Source organism: Triturus cristatus, chromosome 3_2, assembly GCF_964204655.1.
Source record: "Triturus cristatus chromosome 3_2, aTriCri1.1, whole genome shotgun sequence".
NCBI lineage: Eukaryota > Metazoa > Chordata > Amphibia > Caudata > Salamandridae > Triturus > Triturus cristatus.
Genome location: NC_140584.1, coordinates 584,406,596 through 584,425,804, shown reverse-complemented (window position 1 = coordinate 584,425,804; position 19,209 = coordinate 584,406,596). Strand labels below are relative to the sequence as shown.

General features: G+C 47.8%; 1 protein-coding gene across 7 annotated transcripts in view; it reads left to right on the top strand.

The window, feature by feature from the left end:
• Nucleotides 1–5,786: 5,786 nt before the first annotated feature.
• Nucleotides 5,787–19,209, top strand: part of HPCA (hippocalcin) — a 126,653-nt gene continuing 113,230 nt past the window's right edge. The window contains exon 1 of one of the 7 annotated variants that reach the window (XM_085648370.1): nucleotides 5,787–5,826. The gene's annotated coding sequence lies outside the window, so the exon portion shown is untranslated. Of the gene's footprint in view, nucleotides 5,827–5,945; nucleotides 6,032–6,166; nucleotides 6,444–6,706; nucleotides 6,796–6,984; nucleotides 7,011–19,209 lie in introns of those variants that run through there. The other 6 variants (XM_085648371.1, XM_085648372.1, XM_085648376.1 and 3 more) reach the window with 6 other exon arrangements.

Sequence of the window (19,209 nt, the reverse complement as noted above, 5' to 3'; positions counted from 1 at the left end):
TGCACTCTATCGCAGTGTACTCTACACCAATCCACTCTACGCCACTGTAATCTTCTGTGCACCACTGCACTGTGACACTGCACACTATGCCACTTCGCTCTACGCCTCTCTACCCTGCCCCACTCCACTCTGCCAGTGCACTCTACCCCACTCCACGATGCACCACTGCACTCTTCACCACTGTACTCTATGCCTCTCTACTCTGCACCACTCTACTTTGAAGCAATCTACTCTATGGCACTCTATGCTACTCTACTTCACTCTGTGCCAATCCACTCTACGTCATTGCACTCTATACCACTGCAATCTACTCTGCACAACTCTACTCTATATCACTGCACTCTACACCACTTTAATCAAAAACCAATGCACTGTACCCCAATCTACTTTGCAACACTGTACTTTATACCACTTCAAACTAGTCCACTCTACTCTACTCTGACGCTCTACTCCATTAAACTCTATGCCACTCTGTCACACTCGATACCACGCCACCCTATGCCACTCCACACTACAACACTCAACTCCACTCTGTGTGACTCAGTGGTCGTAGTGGGGGGAAACAAGTAGGGGAACTGTGGGCGCAGAATAAGAGGGCAGGAATAACCCAAGGATTGGGTCAGTGGGCGGGGCCAGAGGTGTGGCCAGAATGCGCAAACATCCCAATTTTTTGTATTGTTTGGCATTTCACTGCCCAGTTTAATCAACCAATGGGTACACCTGATTATTTAAGGTTATAATGAGTTATTGACATTAAAACACATTCACAAAGTGGGATATGCTTCTAATCAAAGAATGTCCCAAATACGATAAAATGTGGAAGCACAAGCCATTTGTCGCCAAGCCATGGAGTTTGTCATCAGCACTTTTTTCCACAACAGCAGTTTAAACAGGAATGGCAAAATATCCTAGGTTGCAAATGTTTTCTATATAATTATGGCTCTGCCATATTTGCCTCCTAATGCAAGATCTGCTGCATTATCTGACCATTTAAACTAATAAATTGTTTATAGCTCAAACGTATCAAAAGTTAATAAAAAATGTGAGTTGGTTTGCAGCGGAGTGGATGGCTTATTGCAAAGGTTGACTGATCACCTTTCTCACTGTTGCATTTGTAAGTTACACTGGTTTTAATAAGGCAAAATCTTTCCAAAGACTGTTAGGATGTGTACACATGTCAAAATAATGAAATATCAGAAAATATACTGCATTACTCTGCAGCCTTTTTTATAATGCATAATTTAGTCAACACTGCGGCATAATTTTGTCCTCCTGTGCTGCATATTTAATTCCAGTGGCCCCACAGCAAGCAGCACATGATAAAAGTGCCTGTGAATGAAGCAGAGAGACTGTGAAGTTGCGAACTTAGTTTGGTGTGCGTGCAAATTCTGCATTGCCAATCCCTGGTGAGTTGCAACTACTACTTCTGAAACAAGGCCAATGGAGGCAGATTGACATCAAGGGCAGGGCTGGCCTTAGCACTGGTGGTGCCTTGTGCATTAATGTGTTATTGCACCCCCCCCCCCCCAATGACCACCTCTGCCATGGATTCCCTCACTACCACCCTTTAACAATGACCCTCAAGTCTCCATAACCACACTCTCTCAGATGTTTTTAATTTGCTTTACAGCGCCACTCATACCAGTGTAGGGTGTCAGAGCACTTTACATCACACACATTACTCCGAGACAATCAATATGTGTGTAAATCACTGTATAGAAAATGTTACATAAGACAAGGTGTAGGAGTCACATGACAACCATACCAGTACGCCGTATAGTTTAATAGTGATTGGTCTGGAGAAACAAACTCAGAATTTAAAACGTAATACCATGGTTGGGGGTTCGCTTTAATAATTAGAATTGATTTCTGTCCAAAAGAACACTTTTTGCAACATGAGGATAATCAAAGACTGGGGGAAAAAAACATTACGCTCTAATTTATACCTTGCAGTTTGTATGCAGCTCTTAGATGAAAGTTAATTGCTCACTGTTCTATGTTAGGATTTTAACTTATAAACTGCAAGTAACAAAAGGATCTCTCTGACAGCAGCAGTAGCCCACTGACCTATTTACATTATGTGCACTTTGTGATCTGCATGGTACATGGTCTTTGCAGCAGGCACATTAACCCTCTGAGCTACCTTTCCATGAATCAAAACTTCCACTAGACAAAATGATCTCTCTCTAGGAAGAACATTAAACACCAGAGTCATCGTGACATTTTTATTGTTGCCGAAAATTGCTGGAGGCCAGGAAGGAGGCAGCAAGCGCTTTTAAACCTTAATATACTTGCAAACATAATGCCTCCACCCAAAGTCAGCACCCGGTGCGGTCACACCGGTTGCACTGCCCTAGAGCTGGCCCTTCAAGGGTCCTGTGACCACAGTGACAGCGTCACTGTTGTTCTAGGCTGTGCTACTTCATAGGCCTGCCCGCAAGACTGGAGGTGAACTTCAGTATGGATTGTGGTGAACAAACCTTGAAGGTCAACCCACACTTGCCACTTTTAGGGTCCACCTGCTGGTGCTAAGACACCAGGGCTTCTAAAGTCTTGCGCAGCCTTCTAAGGGCTAGCATGGGATTGTGCTCTCTCAGAAGAGTGCTCTGGTGGACTGGTTATTAAGGATGAACCTGGTTCCCCAGTTCCAAATTCAGCAGCTCTGGCCATAGTGCCACATCCTCTCCCCCACTGAACACCATACTGCCCCACTGAGATAAACTCACGCTGCCTTCAACTACAACCCAATTGCTGCCGGCTATAAAAACCTGGATGCAGCTCAATTTAAATGATGCACTAGACAAGAGCAATATGCGGCCTGCAAAAAAAAGTAACATCCTGGAAAAAGCAAACACTCCTAGGGAATGCAAAATTTAGCAAACCATGTGAAATGTAAGCAGGAATAACATGGTTACCTTACGCTTTTACACTCACTATTCAAAAATCAGTGAGTGTTTTTGCCTTAAAAGTTAAGGACATGACTACAGGGCCCTGAATAGACCCATTTCAATGTCCATTGCTTATATCCTTACAAACGTAAGCAATATGGTAAAAAGACCACATCCCTGGACGCAGAGCCGCAGTACACATTTTGTTTTCCAATCCACACTTTGCAGTACCTCCAGGATTGGTGCACTAGTTGCAAGGCCAGGGAAAACAATGACAAGAAAACAAAAATAGCTCTTCACTAGCAAACTCTGTAAAAGTGGCGCTAATGTGTTTGGGTGTGAATGAAATCAATCTGGCCAGTTTGCTACCACTCTGTCTTACGTTTCTTTTGTTATTTTTCATATTTTTAACCTTTTATTTCAGATGCTGCACTTTGGAATTAAAATATGAAGGTTCCAGCAAAAATGTTTTTCTTTTTTGGATCCATTTCACATGGGAGCAAATAAAAGAAAGGAGAGGAAAGAGAGTAAGAACCCTGTCTTGAAGTCACGGTTTTCAGTAAGAAGAACTGCTAGACAGAAAGAGGGAAGAAGAAAAGAGTGTGGGGGGGCAGCTGAAGTGGCAGAGCAGAAGTGGACACTGTATTTTTCTTCTCTGGGCAAGAAGGAAAAGACAGAGTCCTGTCACTTCTCTGCGGCCCGTCCTTGAACGTCGAGCTTTATTTATAGGCACTGGGGATTTTGTGCGTCCTGGGACGCACTTTCAAAATAAACAAGCATTTGTAATGCAATAGGTCTCGCATTTATAAGAGTTTGAGCTATTGGCATTGTAAAATTACAATGTCTTTTTTATTTATGTTTTGGTTTTAAAACAAATAAAAGGCATTGTCATTTACAATGTCAGTAGCATAAACTCGCATAAAAGCAGTGTGCGGCGTGCAGCACTGTGCGGCATGCAGCACTGTGCGGCGTGCAGCAGTGTGTGGCGTGCAGCAGTGTTTCGTGTAGCAGTGTGAGGCATGCAGCACGCCGCGGCGTGCAGCAGTGTGGCGTGCAGCAGTGTGCGGCGTGCAGCAGTGTGCTGCGTGCAGCAGTGTTGGGCAGCATGCAGCAGTGAGTAATGCAGCAGTGTGCAGCAGTGTGTGGCGTGCAGCAGTGTGCGGCATGCAGCAGTGTGTGGCGTGCAGCAGTGTGTGGCGTGCAGCAGTGTGTGGCATGCAGCAGTGTGTGGCGTGCAGCAGTGTGTGGCGTGCAGCAGTGTTTCGTATAGCAGTGTGCGGCGTGCAGCAGTGTGCTGCGTGCATCAGTGTGCTGCGTGCAGCAGTGTGTGGCGTGCAGCGGCATGCAGCGGCATGCAGCAGTGTGTGGCGTGCAGCAGTGTGTGGCGTGCAGCAGTGTGAGGCGTGCAGCAGTGTTTCGTGTAGCAGTGTGAGGTGTGCAGCAGTGTGAGGCATGCAGCAGTGTGCGCAGCAGTGTGTGGCGTGCGGTAGTGTGTGGCGTGCAGCAGTGTGTGGCGTGGTTTGTAAACAACAAGAAAAGCGGACATCAAAGGAAGGGTGGGAGGGAACGAGCATATGGGGTGTGAGTTATAACGAAAGTTAATTGTTGTAAGAGGGGATGCAGGAAGTGAGGCCGAGCGCGCGCTGGCGAAAGCAGTCTGCTACTTTCAGGTCCGATGCCAGATGCCTCACATGCACTGGCCATAAACCGCATTCCTAAGGTCTTGTGCCCCTTACTAAATCTCTCTGAATGCGTGAGGCGGCGCAGGAAGTAGCTGGTGGCAAATGGAATGCGCGTGGTTGTGCGCGTAACCGCCACCCGATCCGCCTGGGAAGCCTTTGGGAGCATTTTCTGAAGCCCCTACATAAGTCTCGCTGAGCGATCGCTTACGCGATAGCCAGGCGAGACCTAAAAAGTAGGGGAACGGAATCCTTGGAATTGAAGAAGTAGAGGCACACCGTGCCCTGCCGATCCCGCCCACTTCGACCACTGGTGTGACTCCATGACACTACATGGACTCTGTGACACTCTTTGCAGCTCCCTCTACGCCACTCCATGTCAATTTACTCCACTCAAATCTATAACACTCTACTCCACTCTAATCCATTCCTCTGTACGACATTACTCCACTCTATGCTACTTCACCTTATGACAATCTTTTACGCTCTACGTCACTCTACTCTACAACACTCTACTCTCCTCTACAGAACACCCTCCATGCCACTACTCTGTCTACATCACTCCATGACACTATTCCGCTCTACAATACTCTACCCTATGACACTCTACTCCACGCTACTCAGCTTGACCCCACTCTGTCCCTCTACTCCCTACAAAACACTCTACACCACTCCATGACACTCCACTTCACACCACTCTACAACTCTCTATGCCACCCCATAATACTCCACATGTTATGACACTCCGTTCCACTGTCCTTTACCCCACTAACTTTTACCCATGCTGAACAGCAGCCGCGCTGGAGTACAACATGGCTAAAACATATTGCATTGGCACGACCTATTGGTTTTGCCAATGCTTGTTTCACCCATGGCTCCTCCCCTGTAATTTAACCCTTCTTTTCTTTTGGCTGTTTGGCCTTATTCCTCTCCTTGCTCACTGCCATTTGTATTCTAGCATTTCTTCCTTCTCTACTTCGTTTTCTCTCACGAGTTCTTCTTATATCCCTGTAATGCCTTTTCTTCCTCTGTTCCCTCGCCTTTAGCCCCGCCCAATTTCCATTGACCCCTCCTCCTTTAAATCCCATTGAATGATTCTCTGTAATTGTCCCTGAGCTGGACTGAACCATCTTTCCAGTGAGTCTGCTTATATTTGTAGTACTCCTGAATGCTCTGCTCCCTGAAAAGATTATTGAAAGGGGACTTTACATCTGGAGATGGAAGCAGGACTGTGCCTGCCCAGCAAGTTCATCCCCGAGGTTTGTGGGACTACAGTCTATTTCCGAGCCATAACCCAGCACCTGCTGCCCCCTCTGCTAAATGGTTTTTCCCGACCTATTGCTAAGCCCTGGAGCTGTAAAGCCGCCGCTTCTTGGGATGGGGAGAGAAAGCCCGGGGAGAACCGGGGCAGGGGGGAGCCGGAGCGGGGGCAGCGACCAGCAGGTATCCAGAGTGAGCTAGGGGGTATGTACCGAGGCGCTAGGGACCTGGGTGGGTGGGATAGACTATATCCGGGGAAGATGCAAGTCCCTGTGGGGTGGGGAGGGGCAGGAGATACCTGGGGGAAGAGGATGTACCCGTGGGCGGGGGAAAACAGCTGGAGAGGAGGAGGAGAGCCGACATGTAAGGTACCATGGTCACGCCGCGCGTCTAGGTGTGACTGTGGACAGGTACTTGTTGGGACTCTGCGCATATAACTCGGAGGTATAGGGGAAAAACTGGGTTCGGTGACGATCCCCCCCTTGCCCCCCGGGAAGGGAGCAAGGTTGTGCCAGGGGTGGATACAAGGACCAGGGTAAAGAAGAACGGTGCCGAGAAGTGGATTACCTGTCGGGGAGACACAAACTTCGGATCTACGGAGGGACTTGTGACATAGGTAGGGCAAATGAAAGGGAATGAGCGAGTCGAGTGTTTGGCATAGGACAGACGAGGGTCGTTGCATCCTTTGGTATATGCACCGGGTGTCGACTGAAAAGACGACAGTTACCCCAAACGTCCTCGTCAGTATCTCATCTAATACAGATTTTTTTTGTCATGGGACTCGTAGTTCTCTTTATCCCATCATAAAATAAAGACTACGAGCCCCAGAAAGCAAATTAATAACCTGACTGGATGAGCGGCGCGCACATGGACCTCGGGCGCCCGCGAGCCCTGAAGCGACGGAGCGCGAGGCTGAGTGGAGCGACGGGGTGAGCCGGGGGTCTGGTTGGAGCGGCGTGAGTGACAGGGTAATGTAGTGGGGGCTTTGGAGGAAGGTGCAGTGGGAAGGGCACGATGAGCAATTTGGGTAGTGTCACGAGGTGAAGTGGAAGGGGGCAGAAGACGGAGCTTGGGGTGGAGCAAGGGACGACAGTGGGGATGGGACTGGGAGGGCTGGAGAGGGGGACACGTTTGGTTGGGGAGTTAGTGTGGCAGGAGCTGCAAGGATGAGCGCGGCAAAAAGGTGAGGTTGGAGACAACGTGGAAAAGTGGTGGGATTAAAGAGGGAGATTTGCGTATGGAGAGTAGACGCACCTGTCTGTTATGAGCGCGCTTGCTTGGCTAGTATTATCTTTGAGGCAGGTCCTGCGCTCCTCCCTGGTGGAGGACACTAGCTTGCAGCCGCCCCGGGGGCGCGCCAATGCATAGCTGGAGGGGGTCCTTCAGAGACGTGCCTCTTTAAGGGACACTTCCTTGCCGCGTTGGTTTGCTCGTTACTTTGTAGGGGTTGCACACTTCCCGTGTGGACATTCCTTACCTGGTGGGGTTTATTTCATTCACGAGGGCACTCGCTTACTGATGCTTCATGGAAGACGGCCTCTCTTGTAGCTGGGGGGTGCTTGGTTACCCATGCCTGAGGGGATGCTCACGTACCCCCTTGCCAGGTGAGGTTGGAGGAGGCTGCAAACATTTGCCTTCTTAAGCCTAGAGAGTTGTGCTGGTAGTTGATGCTTGTTGGGAAGGCTCACTTGCTCTGTCTCTGGTGGGGTTAGGGCACCCATTGACTTTCTTTCTTGCCACTGACTGGTTTGACAGAGGAGCAGTGAGGCAGGGGGTGCTCTTTTGCCTGATGGCAGGGAGCTGATTTACCATTGACAGGTCAGAAAAACGTCCTTACGCTATTGGATGTGCTAAGCTTTCTAGTTTGGGAGGGTGCGTGCGTACGTTCAGCTGGTAAGAGGGTGCTCGATTAGTCTTGGCTAATATGGGGCCCTCGCTTACCCTCACTGCTGATGGAAGACTTGTATCCTCGGGTATGCGGTAAAGACCCTTGTCTAGTGGGGGGCTCTCTCTCACCTTTGCATGTTGAAGTTCTCACTTACTAATCATTTAGGGGGAGACGGTACGTGCTTAACCCTAGTCGAGGGTGCTCGTTTACCCATGTATTATGAGGTGTTCATAGGAGAGGAGCAGATTTACGCATACCCTAACAAGAGTTTCTTGGTCGCCTTAAAACTGTGGTGTATGGTTGCTTACCCTTAACTATCAGGGACTCTGTTATCTTCTACTGGTAAAGCTGAGCATTTGCCCTGACGTGGTGGGGTGCGTGTGCATAGTCACCCGTTTCTCACTTCATGGCTGGGGAGAGCGGTCGTCTAACTGGGACAGGTGGTGGGGGGTGCCCACTTAACCTAGCCTAGCGAAGAGGACTTGCTTTCTTGGTTTTGGAGAACTTGCTTACCTTTGTAGGAGTTATGGAGTTGGTCACTGTTCTCTGGTAGTTACATTTGCTTCTCCCTGCTGGCGAGTCATGCTCTTTAATGACATTTGCGTTTGATGTCTTTGCCAAGTTTAGGCACTCTCTCTTGCCTTCTGGAATCATTCGCTTCCCCTTGCCTGGTAGGAGAGTGCTTATATTTTACCTATTGCCAGACTCTTGCTTCGAGACTATTGTGGGACCTGAATTATTGTAGTACGATTGCACAACTCACTCTGCAATTGTAGAAACGGAACTAATGCTTATGCCAACAGCAACATCTGTCATGCCTTTCTGCATCACAGGACTTGTCTGAACTGCTTGATTTTTCTTGGCTTGCTAAGGGTACTTGTTTATTCTTACAGTGTTGGGTTGCCATGTTTGGCGTAGTTATCAAAAGTGCACGTGCAAGCTAGGAGTTGGTGTTGTTTATTTATTTGGTTATCTGTGTCTTACATCTTTATCTTGCATGTTCTGTTGTGAGTGATGCTGTCACTGTTTTTCAAAGGTTGCTTAGGTAGAAAAGGGAATATTCGTTTGTCTTTGCTTGGTTGAGAGGGTGCTTGATTATTTTAAATGGGTAAGTGCAGCTTTATTTATTCTTGCCTCGAAAGGGGCGCTTGTTGATCCTTCTTTGCTTGTGGGAGACTGTTAGTCCGCATTATGTATGGTTATGGATGCACACTTGCTTTGCTTGTTTGCCGGTGAGGATGGTTCATCTAATTAACTTTGCCTAGTGGTTGTTGATTGGAAAGTAGGGACTGCCGTGGAGGCATTTGCCCTGGTTGACTCAAGTTCTCCATTTACCGACACATGTCCAGACAGCTGTATTCTTGCTTAGTCATGCCTGGCCCTGAAGGGTACCTTGCTTGGCCTGGCAAAGGTATGTGTATTAGCTTAGTTCATGCTTGGTTTTGCAGGAATTGGGGCTAGTGCATAGACTGGTCCAACTTTTTGCTTAGCTTTGCATGTGCTGGCCAGGAGAGGTTCTGTTTGCTTTTTATCCGGCAAGTGGTGCACTCTTGACTTTGCATGTTTAGCTTGCCGTATTCTTCGCACTTGGAAGGTGGACCTTCTCTTGGAAGTTATAATATTTTGTTGGGACCTCTCATGTTTTTGCATGTGTTTGCTGGAGTAGTTTTAGGGAATCGAGAGGCACTAACTTGGCCTTGCATGATAATGACACAATTTTTTAACCCTCCCCTAGTATGTATGTCGTAACAACAACAGAAATGGTGGAAACAATATATATTCAAACAACAGATTGACAGTTCAGTCAGTTTGCAAACCTTTTAGACTATAAAACCCAAAAATCTGCCTTTTTGATCGAGACTTTTAGCTGCAGATTCCTCATCTTTTGAATAGTCCTCAGGCAGCACACTAGACCTGAAAACCTTTCAGCGGTACCTCTGTGTGCCGGAAGGTGGCACCTTGTTGCTCCGCACTGATGCCACTCTTCTACAGAAATGATAAGCAGGGCGTATACAGTCGCCAACTCCCGACCGCTTTCAGTTTCTTTTTTTCCGTGCCACCAGGTGCAGATCCAGAGATTCTCTTGTCTCTTAGAGACTCCTTCAAGTTTTTTCTTCAAGATGTTTCTTCAAAAAAATTCACAGTGTGCAAGGGATGTCACCCACTAAGACAACATGTTTTAAACCCTGTAAGGACTGTTGCAAGCAGATGTCGGTGACCAATCTCCACCAGGTTTGACTGTGGTGTCTGGCCACAAGACCTGCAGAGTCTGCGTGTTGCAACCCCGAAGGCCATCAGGCAACACATGGAGAAACTTTGTTGCCAACATGAGTGGAACGCCAATTGGGCTCCACGGGCTTCAGCGCCCCCTGTCGTGTGTGTCAGCCCGGGCTGAGACCGCTTCCCGGGAACACACACAGCCACACGAGTATTTTACAGGTTTTTAAAAGACCATTCACTTGATAACCAGGCTTTGTTGTTTTTTCACCCCTTCTTAGAGCCCCTGCATCTCCACTTTGCCTATGGCTAGAAGAATTAACCCCCTCCCCCGAAATTGTTATTAGGCCCACCCACCCCCCGAAATGTGGCTCTAGTTGCGCCTCTGGTTGCCAAGCACAAGATGATGCAGCGTCGGGCCCGCTGCATGTCCTGCTCTAAATCCAAGGTTTGTTCTGGCACAATCTGAGTTTCCGGGGCCTTCAGCCAGGCCACTTCTAAAAAGTTCCATGCAGCTATGCTCCAGCTCTTCGGATCCCTACTGACTTCCTCTGGGGTGCCTACTGGCCTCACAAAGCTGAGAGGTCTTTCACCTGAACTACCACTGGCAGGTTAGCTCTCTGCGCAAGCTGGACTCTGAGCCACTTCTGCCATAGCCCCAGTTCTAGTGCCACCCCTTGTACCCATAGCCACAACAATCCTGGGTATGCCAAGGCAATTCTTGACGTCCCAGGAGCTGGGCCTGATTGTCCTCTCTGATGCCAGTCTGACTTGGACTGACGTCATGCCTGAATACTTCTGAGTTACCCATTCCGGCACTTGCATTACCACAAGGCAGACTCCATTCTCTGCATCCCTTTTTGGGACTGACTCTGACAACTATTATGACCAGGGTGATAATTTTGCTCAGCCCTATACCGAGGACAATTGGTATGAGGACTTGCAGAAAGCTAGTGGTCTGGATACCTCCCCAGAGACAGCACTCGTCTCCCTTCCCAGCTAAGCAATGGAAGAATCTGCCTCCTTTGCTTTGGTTATGCGAAGGACAGATGAACTCCTTGACCTCTAGCTCTCCACCCTGGAGGTAAAAAAAAAACGTATTGACTTATATCCTACTTCTGATCACCTCCTCCCTTTCAGTGAGGCCCTGACTGACACCCTCGTAGGGGATTGGTCCAAGCCTTGCACTCAGCCACCAGTTAACAGGCAAATCACCAGGCACCATTACCCTGCTCTAAGCGACCTGGCCTTTTTGTTGCAGCACCCTTCCCCATAGAGCCTCGTGGTGCAGTTGGACCAACCACAGCAATTTCCCTACCGCTCCCCCATTAGGAAATCAAAGTCCGTGGAGACATTTGAGAAGTGCTTCTTCTCATCAGCGTGTTTGGCCCTGTGGTCGGTCAGTGCTCATATTTGTTAGGTTGTTACACTCATGCTCTCTGGGTCTCAGTGGCACACATACTACCTGGTGTACCTTTGCCCTGTCCTTTCCCTGGCAATTCTAGATGGTTTTGATGTGGCCACGTTCATAATTTGTTGGAGCTTCCACTCCATTGGATGGTCTATAGGCACCTGCGTTGCCATTCGTAGACATGCATGGCTAAGATCAACTGGGTTCCTATGCATCTTCTAGTCCTTTTAGATGGGCATGCCCTTCAATAGATTTGCCTGTTTGGAGACAAGGCTGACTTTTCTCTTGAACGTTTCAAAGAGAGTAGGGCTACCGCTCAGTCCCTGGACCTCTGCTCAACCTTGACAGTTGCCCCAATTCCACTGTTCCTTTTGCAGCTTTAACCGAGGCATCCTTTACTGCCAGCCTGTTCCACCTCCGCAGGGAACCCTGCAGTTTTGCAGGAGAGGCCAAGATACCCACAGACCATGCAGCCAAGGTCAGCACATCGCTCAGTCCACCCCCTTCCTTGCAGGCCCACCTGCCAAACCTCTTTAGCGACCCTTACAGGATCACTACCACCTAGTGGTAGGCAGAATCCACTGATTTTATCTAGGTTGCCAAGTGATCACATTGGACAGGTAGGTCCTGCAGATCATCTGCAAAAGTTATGCTGTATCCTTTCTTTCTTCAACATCGCATCTTCTACTGTCAACCGAGCAACTGAAGGAGGAGCATCTTACCATTGAGCGGGACCAGCTCCAGAAGTAGTGTGTGGTTGTTATTCCTGTTACTTTCTGGTGCCCAAGACTGATCAAGGTTTTTGGCCTATTTTAAATTTGCGCATTCGCAATGCGTTCCTCTGGAAGTATAAGTTCAAAATGCTCATCCTGGGCAGGTCTTGTCTGCACTCTACCCTGGAGACTGAATGGTAGTGTTGGACCAGCAGGAATCTTATTTCCATATCCCCGTCCTGCAAGCACATCGAAGCCACCTGCCATACATGGTGGAAGAGGAGCATTTTAATTTCACTGTGCTTTCCTTTTAGTCTCAATAGCGCCTCTTCGGTGTTCACAAAAATTATGCACACCTTTGAAGGTCAGAGGTGCCAGTCTACCCCTCCCCCCCTTCTACCTCGACGACTGACTGCTGAAGGCAGGCTCACCCCAGGCAGTCATCAACCACCTCTAGACCACAGCGAACCTCCTATCATCTTTGGGATTCACTATCAATGTGCTTAAGTCCCATCTGACTCCTTCTCAGATGTTCCCCTTCATTGGAGCCATTCTGGGCACGGTTCGGTTTCATGCCCTTTCCACAGGAAAGAGAGTCCAGAACATTCAGGCTATGATCCTGATCTTTCAACTTTGTACCTGGATTTCAGTGAGGTCGACTCTGAGGCTGTGGGTCACATGACCCCCTGCATCATGCTGGTGGTCCCGCCAGGTGGCATATGCGGTTTCTGCAGTGGGATCTGAAGTCCCAGTGGGCCCAACATCAAGGGGACCTTTCCAACCACATTCAGATTTTAGAGAAGACTGTGAAAGATCTGCAGTGGTAGCCACTGGCCGCGATTGGGTCAGCTGCAGACTCCTTCCTCACCCGGAGCAGACAGTGGTGACAAATGTGTCACTTCTGGGCTTGGGCGCTGAAGACGAGAGATCAGAGGCTTCTGGTCTACAGTGGAGTCCTGGCTCCATATCAACCTTCTTGATCTTTGGGCCACCTCCTTGGCCATCTATCAAGTGGAGGCTGGTGCAGGTGCTCTGGTGTGTCCATAAACCACCATGTGACACTGCAACAAACAGGATGGGGTTGGGTCATGGACCCCGTGTCGGGAGGACATGCGCCTCAGAAAATGGCTAGTGAACCACCTGGTGGGCTCATTGAACACCAGGGCTGACAAATTTAGCAGTCCACACCTAGCAGATCAAGAGTGGCAGTTACACCTGGAGGTGGTGCAAAGTCTCTTACACAAATGGGAGAACCTTGATTTGATCTGTTTGCCACCTCCGAGAACGTGCAATGTCAGCATTTCTGCGTGTTGGAGATTCCAAGATATATCTTGCTTGGAGACTCATTGGTCTTGAGCGGAACTCAGGACTTCTCTATGCCTTTCTGTTGATACCACTCCTACACCGAGTTCTCAAAAAGATCCGGACTGACCAGGCCTCAGCCATCTTAGTGGCTCAGGGTTGGGCATGAACAGTATTTTATCTGGAACGCCTGGGCTTGAGTATATGACCTCCGATCAGGCTTCCCCTCTGGGAGCATCTGCTTCTCCATACCAGGCTTCACAATCTCCGCCTTCATGCATGGAGATTGAGCAGTGTCAGCTGAAGGCCTTCGATCTCCGTCTGGAGGTAATGGATGTCATCTTGGCAGCCATGCGTACCTCGACAAAGACTGTATCTGCCTTTTAAAAGTTTTTGGTTCGGTGCAGCGCACACCAGATTGACCCCTCCAGTCCAATTGTCTAATGTCCTGTTTGTTCTCGCTCTCTCTCACCCAGCAAGGACTTGCTTTGGGCACTGTTAAAGGTGATCTTTTCTGCCTTCCTGAGATTTTCTGATTAGCCTTCATTATTTAAATCCGCAGTTGTGATGAGGTTTTTGAAAGGGCTGCAGCATCATTTTCCCTTTTGTGATGCCCCAATGGAACCTCATTCTCATCCTTACTTATTTAATGTGTACTCCATTTAAGCCACTCCACTGCTGTCCCGTACGGCTCCTAACCATCAACACCGTGTTCCTAGTTGCCATCACTTCAGCACATCGTGTGAGTGAGCTTCAAGTTCTGTGTGTCCATACACCACCTTCTTCCCTGGTAAACTGGTTTTGCGCACCGTCATCCTTTCTACCGAAACTTGTGATGCCAAGCGCAGTTGGTCAAATCATCATCTGCTGGTGTTCTGTGCTCCACTTCACCTCTCAAAGGAGGAGGAGATACTCCATCACTTGGACCCCGAGAGATCCTTAAGCTTCTACATTGATCGTACCACAGACCACCAAGTGGACAACCAACACTTTGAGGGGTTCGCTCAAGTGAAAAAGTCATGGCTGTGCAGAAGCGTACTATCTTATGGTGGATCGTGCTATGCATTAAGATCTGCTACACATTGGCAAAGAGGCAACCTACTAAAGGGTTATGCACCCATTCTAACTGGACCAAAGTTACTACCATTGCTTTGGCACACGGAGTCCCTGTCCTAGACACCTGCCAGGCAGCTATGTGGGCTTATCACCATACGTTCACAAAGCACTATTTATTCCCTTATTTATTTTATGCAAAAACTTTGTATAGCGCGAACCTGACCCAAGCGGGTATCGGAGCGCTATACAGAAGCAGGTCGACGTACAAACAGGGTGACAATAGGGTAAAGCAAGATTAATATACAGAAATAGTAACAGGAACGTAGAGACAAAATAATGAAGGATATCGGAGCCATGACATTCCAAAATACCATAGGTACTCAATGGTCCAAGAAGGTCAGCTGGGACTGCCCTTTAGCCCAGAAAGGTAGTCTTAAGTAGAGTTTTCACTTCCCTTTTGAAGGACTCTTTTGATGGAATCAGTCTAATTTCCGTAGTAGGTAGGGAGTTCCAGATTTTCGGGGCGACACCTGAGAAGGCACGGTTGTAGGTTTTTGTTTTTAAAATGAGAGGAGTGGGTACCTCCCGAAAGGACTAGCTTATTTGCAAGGTATAGAGGAGTGTTGAAATTAAGTACTTTGTGGGTCATACAGGCCAGTTTTAGTTGTATCCTTGCCTCGAATGGTAGCCGATCTAGAGCTTTCAAAATCGGAGAAATGTGATTGGATTTCTTGGAGCCTGTGATTATCCTAGCAGCAGTGTTCAGTGAGGCCCTGAGAGGGGCCAGCATGTACCTTGGTAGTCCACAGAGGGTTACAGTGCCATAATCGAGTCGGGAGATCACAAATGCTAGCACAGCAGATTTGAAGTCCTCAGGGGGCAGGAAGGGTTTTAGTTTCCTAAGGATGCTCAGTTGAAAGTTGGCTCCTTTGGTAGAAGCGATGATGTGCGCTTGCATGTTCAAGTTTTTATCCAGCACTATTCCCCGAGATCTCATAGTCTATGATATATGGTGTGCAGTTGAGAGCGGAGATATTTTTTATACATTTCTTCCCAATGAAGTCTTGCTTGGGAGGAGAGATGAGGAGGAATTCCGTTTTGAGGGTGTTCAGTTTGAGATGGTTGAGTGTTAACCAGTTTGGGGTTTTGTGAAGGGATCTGTTTAGAGTCGTGATATCGGCCGGTGAAGAGATTTTCATGTATAACTGCATGTCAACAGCATACATGTGGTAGTGTATGTTAGTTGCTATGAGGATTTTAGTAAGAGGTTCAATGAAAAGGTTGAACAGGGTGGGGGAAAGAGATGACCCTTGAGGGACCCCCAGAGTGCATGGACTTGGATTGGAGAAGGTTTGATTGGTTTTGACTCTGAGATCTTTTATGGAGAAACAAAGCAAATCATTTTAGGACTCAGCTAGACAACCCCATCCTATGTTCCAAAAGGTTCAGGAGGTTATCGTGTTGGACGGTGTCAAAAGCTGATGAGAGGTCAATTAATATTAAAAGGCAGGATTCGTTCTGTTCAAGCAAAGTAAGAGCGTCATCAGCACTATGTGTGATGGCCGTTTCGGTGCTGTGACCCTGACAGAAGCCCAATTGGAATTGATCCTGTAGTTGGAATTCATCAAGGAGTTTTGCCAGAGTGGAGATGTTTGTGATAGGTCGGTAGTTGTTCATATCCTCCGGTTCGGCTGATGGTTTTTTAAGAATGGGCAGCACCAGACCGGACTTTAGGCAGTCGGGGATTCCACCTTGAAGAAGGGAAGCATTAATAATCTTGGACCAGAGAGGGGCTAGTGACCGTATCAGATCTTTGAAGAAAATAGAGGGAAGGGGATAATTGAAGTGATTAGAGGGTTTAAGGGTAGAGACAATGTTGCGAATGGATGTGTCGTTGAGGGGGGCGAATTGACTCCAACATGCATTACTTTTAGGGGAGTGACTTGCAACCAGCTGGGGCTGCGAGGGGAGGGGGTAGTTTGGTACGTGTGATAGATCAACCAGGGCCGAACTTTGCTCCAAATCGATCTTGTTAGCTTTTTCGAGGAAGAAGGCAGCAAAGTCTTCGCAATTTGATTGTGTACTGGAGATGAGTGTAGACTGGGTGGTAGTGTTGTTGGATTGACGTTTAATCCGATCAAACAGCATTTTGGGGTGGTTTTTGGCAGTGTCCAGTTGGCATCTGAAGAAGGACGCTTTCGCCATCCTGATGTGTTTGCTGTACATACTCCTTTTCAGTCTCAGGAGCTTAAAGAGTTCCGGCCATGTAGAGGATCTCCATGCTCATTCTGCTGATCTCAGGTTGTGTCTGTCTGAATTTAAGCTGTCATTGAATCATGGATTGGAATCTTTGTTGGACTTTCTTTTCAGTTTTAGGGGAGCCATTACATCGAGAACTTTCCGTATAGAGTTGTTGTAGTGTTCAGTGAGTTCATGAACGTCTGACAAAATTGTAGGAGGCGGCAGGGCCAGATTACATCGAGAAGTGAGCTTGTTCACTTTTTGTGTTTTGCAACGTTCTTTTCCAGTGTCTTTGTTTCTTAGGTTGGCCTTTCTTGATGTTCCAACATTCTAAAATGAGGAAGGTGATATAGAAGTGTTCCGACCAGTCACAGGGGGTAATCGATTCGAACTGAATGGAGTTTGGGTTTTGAAATAAATAGGTCTGAGGTCGAGCCTAAGTTGCGCGTTGGGCTGTCACAGAATTGAGTCAAATTGAGGTCCATCATGACGTTTTTCAGACTATTCACTGCCTGATCATTCGGGTCATTCCAATGAAGATTGCCCCCAGATATTCCTGGGAGACTTCAATGTCGCCCCATGTTGGATGAGATGGTTTCCATAATTTGTTCGACCAAAGGGATGTTGTCTCCAAAGCAATAGTAAAAGATGTGTAGGTTGCATAAGGTTGTGTGTTTACTGATAATGTCTATAGAGAGATATTCGCATGAAGAGAGCTACTTAGCCGAGACACTGCTATGGAACATACAGGCAATGCCTTCACCTGTTCTCTTAGCTCTATCAAGTCTGATTATGTTATGGCTCGGGGGACTAGGATGTCAAGGACAGGTCCAAATGAGTCATTTAGCCAGGTTTCTGTGAGGATTAGGAGGTCTAGTTCCCGATTTAAGATGAGGTCAGCTATGTCAGTAGCATGTTTCACAGCAGACCTACAGTTGAGCAGTATGCATTTTAGATGTGATTTGGAGTCAGTTTGACAAGGCTGGGTAATGTAAATTTTCCTAAGGTTATCCGTGTTGAGGACATTAGAGTTGTCTGGGAGCTCTATGGGGGTTTAGTGGAATCGTTTGGATGGACCCCGGGAGGGCTTAAATGAGTCCAGCTGCTCTAGTAGGATTTAGTGTCGTAGGTAGCATGTGTTCATGTATGTTTCAGTTGTCCGTTAGAGTGGAGTTGTAAGCTAGTAGAACGGAGAGAATGTCCTGGTCAGAAAGGAGTTTCTTGCATCAAATGGGTCTGGAGGGGTCGTTAGGGTAGGGACGGGTGTTGCAGTACCGTCCAGATGAAGTCAGCCTATAACCACTCTTCACCTCAAAGGGCAGAATTGCGGATTATAGGGGGCTGGGTGGTCCCAAGCAGGATCAGTTGCGACACATTGTCTGACGATAATTTATGGGCCAGCTCAGAGGTGATGTTTATGAGCTTTTGTATGTCAGATTTAAGTTTCTGAAGTTACAAGTTAATTTCCTTAAGTCTAGAGGCATGACAGGGTTGAGGAACATGGGACTTGTAAAAGGAAGGGGAGGGGTCGTTCATGAGGGTGGGGGAAGGCGTGGTACACCTTTGAGGGGGGATTTGGGAGGGACCATCCCTGGAGGAAGCGTTCACACTTGTCCCGATGGGCACCAAGGGTGGGAGGGTGTATTGGAATGGGGATGGAGCTCTGGTGTCAGGGACTTATGGTTCAGAGAGTGAAGGGGGAAGAGTCTAGATTGAGGTGTCAGCGGCATAGTTATGTCCAAGGCAGCAGGTGATTGTAGCTAGGAAGGGAGGCTACTTGTAGGACCTGAGGAATGGGTGAGAGGGTATATTCCCTAGGGGATCTGGGAGGTCTATGTGAGGAATGGGTTACGGGTTAGATTCCCTAAGGGATCTGGGAGGATTGCTATGAGTCAGGGAATTTTGTTAAGAGGGAGAAGCTCTCATCGAATAATCCTAGATTACGATCAGAGGCTTGAAAGAGGATAGTCCCATTACTATAAATGGATATGGTAACAGTCGCTTTGAAAGTGGGAAAAGGGGCTGCTGGGAGTCTTAGGCCATGAGGGAATTTCTTAGTAGCTGCGATCCTAAGAAGAGAGTAGAACGCCTCTCCCTCCCCCCCCCCCCCCCCCCCCCCCCATTGCACTCTTCTTTTGGTATAAAAGATCCGATCGCTGGTAATGGCACTTTTTTTTTTTTTGGGCAAAAATAATGATCAGATATAAGGGTTTCTGGATAAGATTCAAGCAATCTGTTTGATGGATTTATTGTCTACATAAACAAGTTTGCAGAGAAGAATTCTTTACTCGCTGGGTCCTGCAGGACTTTTTGGTTTGAGTCCATTCACAGCCCACCTCCTATTAGGTACCACTTCGGTATCTGCTATGAAAGGTGAGTAATCAGTGGCTTGGAGTCACTATCCGAAGAACAAGTCACTTACCTTTATTAACTCTCTTTGTGGTAGAGATTCTAGTGGCAAATTCTTCACTAATCCTTCCCAGTCTATGATTGGACTTTATCCATCAATAAGATTCCAAGTCTAGTCATCTGCTTACTATCTACCAATTCTGTT